Source organism: Morone saxatilis, unplaced genomic scaffold (genome assembly GCF_004916995.1).
Source record: "Morone saxatilis isolate NCDOM2014 unplaced genomic scaffold, NCSU_SB_2.0 Contig2, whole genome shotgun sequence".
Lineage (NCBI taxonomy): Eukaryota > Metazoa > Chordata > Actinopteri > Moronidae > Morone > Morone saxatilis.
In genome coordinates, this window is record NW_023339762.1 from 10,014,297 (window position 1) to 10,020,245 (window position 5,949).

Sequence of the window (5,949 nt, forward strand, 5' to 3'; positions counted from 1 at the left end):
GGGACTGGGCAGTGACAGATGCCCAGATCAGGACCTTAATCTCCCATGCCAAAAGTCCTGGCACTGGGCCCCGGACCCTGGATGTCCCGTTAACACTCGGCCGACCGCAGACAAAAGAGGAGAAATCAACAAATCAATGGGCTTTCAGCCCCACCGGGGGAGGGGAAAGGTGGTGGAGGAAGGGGGGCAGGGGTAAGTGAGTGCTGGGCCGCGCCCGGTCTGCTAGTGGGTATGAAGGGGATGCATGGAGATTATGTTTGGGCTGAGGGGGAAGGAGGCTGTGTGCTGGGTGAGGGCTCTGCTGAGTCCAAGGATTAAGGGGCTGATTCAAACACTCGTTATAGGGGCCAGACACAGAGGTGTGTGTGTGCATGGGTGGATAGATGGATTTTGGAGGTCTAATCTGTCTTGGCCTTGGCCTGGTGCCCTTGTGCGGATTAGACGGGGCCCCCAAGAGCCCCAAGAACAGAGCCACTGGCTAGGATTAGGCAGATTCAAACAGGTGTTTTCTTTTGTGGTGCTGAGGGGGGATCTGTCCATCACTCACTGAACGAGAAAATCATGAAGTGAGCGACTATTACTGATGGGGCGAGTGGTGCCAAAAGGCCATGGCATGTGTGTGTGGGTCAGTGTTTGTTTTTGGACTTTTAGACGCTACTGGCTGTTTAGTGATAAGTGTGTGGTGTCATTTCCATCATAGCTGCAGGAAATTACTTAGTTGAGGGGGGAAGGAGACAAAATATAACTAAAATAGCACCAACCTGTGAGATTATTTACACAGAAGGTGACATGGACATCCTGATGCAGCTGATCAGTTGTTGTGAAGCTGCAGAGATCACTGTGGAGGAGATTAGTGTAGCTGCTGCTGCTGGAAAGCACTAGAGAACACTTTCACACTGGAGGAGGATCAGATCAGAAGAGCTTAGAAGTTCACAGAGCTTGCCACTAACCTCTTTGGCTAAGAATCAGAAATATACACACAACACAGAGAATCATATCTAGTGTTATACTCAGCACTGCATTGTGTGCGGCATAGCTGTGAGGTTATGAAAAATAGATAGAGACAGAGACAGGCTTGCTCTTCCATGTTTTAATACCATAAATACAAATTTGTTAACCATCTTAGTGGAAATTTGACCCTAACCCTAACATCTGAGCAGTCTAACACATTGTAACATTATAAGATGGAACATTAGAGATGACATTATGAAACTGCTAAAATAACAGGGTGGTGTTAAAGAAAAGTAGTATTATGAATAATGATAATGAGGAAAAAACAACTTCTTTCTCTTACAGTTTCTTGTACAAAGTTAAAATTACAATGAGAATGGACCCTTCATATCATATTTCAGCCATTATCATCATATTTCAGCCAGTGCTATAAACCAACACTGGTGAGGGAAGGTGTGTATTTAATGACAGACAGGAGGGAGGAGTGGACTGATGGAGTGAGTGGGAGGAGAGCTAGAAAGGCTCCACTGCTCTCCTGCTGGGTCTTTAATGAAGTGGAGCGACTTCCTGGTTTGTTCCTCCCAGCTGTTGCCCCTACAAAGCCAAGATATTTGGCCTTGGCTCTTTGTCCTAGTCGAGCTACCATACCTCTAAATGACAGAGCGACATGCAACGTGTAAAAATAAAAGCAAGACATCTGGTGTCTCGTTCTTTCCAACTTGGGAATGCAAACATCTCTCCATCTGTTGCCTCCCCTACTACTAGGGTTTGGTGATTGGTGATGATGGTGCTGGCCAAAAATCTAAATGTCATTAAGATTTTGGGGAACCCAAGAGAAGAATAGTGGAGTATTGCATAAATGATGGCCTATACATCATTTTTTGCCTCTCCTTCCCTCTATCTGTTACTATTTATATATATTACATTATTTTAATATATGTTTCATTTAATTTATAACTTTTCAATCATATCATGAATAGAAAAAGATTAATGTCAAAAACAGGACCCACACACTCAAACCCATACCAACCTGTACACGAGCTGAAAATACAAAACAAGAAAGACAACAAGAACAGGGGGAAAGAAGTGATTCAGAATTACTAAATCGGTTACCTTGTCGCACATTGTTCCTCACATCTTTACTATTTATATATTGTATGTATACACAGATGCACACAAACTGACTTGAAATGAGCTTAAAATCTTCCTCCATAAGTCATGTCTGTTCAAGTTTACATTCCTTCTGGAAAAGACTATGCCTAGCTAATGTGTTACAATGGCAACAGCATTTTGCAGGTGTAGAGTCTTAGGTGCTGTCAGTTCAGGGAAAAGGGACGCCAAATAGGCACAGACAGGCTATATTCACACTGCAAGCATTAGCTTTCAATTCTGATTTATTGCTCAGATCTGATTGTTTGGCTGCTCACATTGTTTTTTAAATGTGGCCCATGTCAGGTTCAAATGTGAACAGGTCATGGTCCTAAAGTGGTCTGCATGACAAATGTTGATCTAGAGCAGGGTGCTGACCCCTGATGTCAAAAGAGACAATTTTGGCCTGCAAAACATATTTGAGCTATATAATGCCAATTTCTTGCCTTATGGTATATCATCAGCAGCATTGGTGGTGAAAGCAAAAAAAAAAAATTCCATGCACTATTAAATTCTCTAATTTCCTAAAAAAAACATTTATTTTATTTAGATTTGGAATCCATAGCTAGTCCTGCTATGGAGATACAAGATTAGTAGCAACTGATATTGACTTTTTTCAATATATAGAGGAAAGGTGCCAGATCAGGACATTAAGTGTGACGCACATTTTAATTGTTTTTTAATTAGGTTTGTAATGGCTACATATTTATTTATTCATTTTTTTACAGTTGGAGACTGTAAGAATCATGTTAGGCTTATGACAAAGATCAATGCAAATTAAAATGTAAAAAGATCAATTTGCATACATTGTTTTGTCAAAGCCAGAGGAAGCCACTAGAGGGGGACCAAAGAGCCACATTCGGCTCCAGAGGCGCAGGTTGCTTAGCCCTGATCTAGAGTGATGTAAAAGTTACATTAATTCTGATATGACTGTTCTCACTGAGGTCGCATAGCAAAAAAACAAACCAGTGCCTGAAACCTGTGTCAAAATTAAAATCATCTGCTTCCATGTGATTTGTGCTGTTCAAATTGTCATTAAAAAAATGCACCTGCACTTTCGAACATAGCCATAGTTATTTCTAAAGCTAGTTTTCATGAAACTATGATGAATTATTCAGATTTAAATGCCATGTTAGCTATACAGACTGTGAGGGTGGAAAGGAACCAGCATGTACAAGATTATTACATACACCAAGCAAACCAGGAGGAGGTCTGGGTGTGCTGTATTAGACTTCACAACGAAGATCAGTCTAATTTATGGACTCATCTCTATAACCTCTGCTGCATCGGACGGGTGGCTGCTGGAAGAAACATTTTCAATCTTTTCAAAACAACAAGTGACATTTTCTGGTGTCTACCATGACTGCAACATCTGGCTTGCGGGCTTCTTCTCACCTATGTGAAACTGTCATACAGCTCATAGTGTGAAAAGGGGGGGAAACTACTTGCACTGACAGAAAAAAGCCGGTCTGGGCTCAATGTGTGAAACAGGCTCTTCTCTGTCCTCTTGTAAACCAGGTGGTTCATGTGTTGGTTTTTTCAAGGTCAAACTGAAATGAAGGGAAGAACAAATAAAAATAAGACAAGAGGATAGCAACCAACACTCTCCCTTTGCTCCCTTCTTTTCACTTTGTAGTGGCGAGTGGATTTAATTTCCTCTGTGTGGTTTACACACTGCTGGATATCATGACCACCAGCTTCTGGCTCTTACACCCGCATGTCAACAGACAGCTGAGGTGTTAGATGACCTTTGTCTGTGTGTGAGGTCCTAATGACACCAAAACAGTTGTCTCCATGTGTTTCCCACTTAGGATAATCCTAGGTCCATTTTATTATGTCACTTTCTCTTTATTTCCTGTTATCACCTTAATTTATTCACCACACCTTTTCTCTTCTCATAGCAATTAGATTGGATTTTTGAAGAAGGAATTTGTGTCTTCATTCTTTCTACTTTAACTAAATAATAATAAAATAATAATAATAGTTTTATCTGCCCTTTTGTTGTGTACATGTAGGATTTTAACATAAACACATCATTAGCACACTAATTTAAAGACATTAGCTTAATGTCACTAAATAAATAAGACTGTCACTGATGAGCTTGACTCTTGATAAGATGGCAATTTTGAAACTAACACAACAAATGTTGATTAAAATCTGTCTCAGAAACTTGACTTTGTGTAGTTTTTATAAGTAGATTCATACAACAGCTTCTACCAACTATGACAGTCAGAGCACAAGAGTTTAAAAAGTCTCATGTGCATAAGAACTGCATGCAAGAACATCTTTGGATAAGTATCAGCCACTTGAAAAGCTGCTGTGGTAAAAACAGGTGGACTGTGACGCTTAGTGCTGCTGCATGTGCTTAGGTTTTGCGTAAATTCTCTCACATCATTCACACATATCCTCACAAGCTTCTGTAATATACTGACAGGGTTAAATCCTTCAAATGGCTGTCAAACTGAAACTTCCTGTGAACAGTCAGCTCCTGTGAGTCGTGAAGATTTTCTCACTTGCCGGCGTTAAGGCCAACTCCAACCCTGTCCCACATTCATGGGAAGTGACATTTGAGTCCTGAAACAGAAGCATCACAGAGCAACACGACTTCACACTAAACATCATGAGCTGACGGGATCCTGCTGTGTCCTGTTACTCTATGTAAAGGTGTAAATGAGTGAAGAGAGGAGGTGAGCATAGAAGGGAAAAGAAGGGAGGAGAAGAGAGAAAATAAGAAAAGAGATTAGAGGAGAAGAGAATCCACTATTTGCTAACCAGCTGCTGATCAATTGTTCCTGCTTTGAGCGCTATATTAGATCAATTGTATCAATAATTCTTTTTAACTAAGTCTTTTGCTGAAATCAATGTACCCTAAAAAACTAATTAAAGAACAATAATCAATGGAGATTCTAATCTTGGTTGATCCCTCAACTACAATACAGACGAGAGGAGGATTATATGTTAGGGTTTTATTTTGCTTTGAGCCCTGTGGAATTGGATAATTCTCAACTTTTGCGCCCCCGAGTGGTTGCCCCCAAAACACCAAATGGACTGAAAACAACAGGGATTGGCTTATTTTTTTTTTTACAAACTAAAGCTGTAAGATACATTTGAAAGATGCTCATCAACTTTAGAAGCTTCCCACAGAGACTCAGAGAGGCAAATCAGTGTAAATCTTTGAAAGCAACTTAAAGGGGCACTACACTACTATTTTACAATTCAGTTTATTTGTCATTCAGAGGGCCTCCTCTTAGCCTGTAAAAAAAGTCTTCTGTGGCTCTGAAGGGTGCTTTAAAATTATAGGGTGCTATCAGAGTTATCTCAAACTTTTTTAATTTCAAACATTTTTTAACAAAAAATATGTGTTAGAAATTGGAGGTGTGGTGCTTGAATGCATTCAGGAGGCAGGGGAGATCTAATGTGTGTTTGGAGCTTGACCCAAACACACATTAGATCCTCTCTACCTGTGCTGCTTCCATGTTGAGTCCTCCGACATTTTGGTGCACTACTGAAATGTGGGAGAACTCTTTTCAAACCCACATTAGTTTAATAACTTTATAGTTTGTACACTCAATCCTATCCGTCTATTCTGTCCACTCTGTCCTTGTCGATATATTGTCCTCTTTGTTCTTCTTTTACCCCACCCCCAACCCCTTTTTTCTTTTCTTCATCCTGTAAAGCACTTTGTAACTTTTGTTTTAAAAAGTGCTCTATAAATAAAGTTTGTTCACCCTATGTTTCTACGGCGGAAAAAAACATTCATAGAAACTTTTCAAAGCACTCTTGAATCATAATCAGTTTCTCTCCTATTATTAAGATGTTTTAAACATTTCACCAAAACTACAACCATAA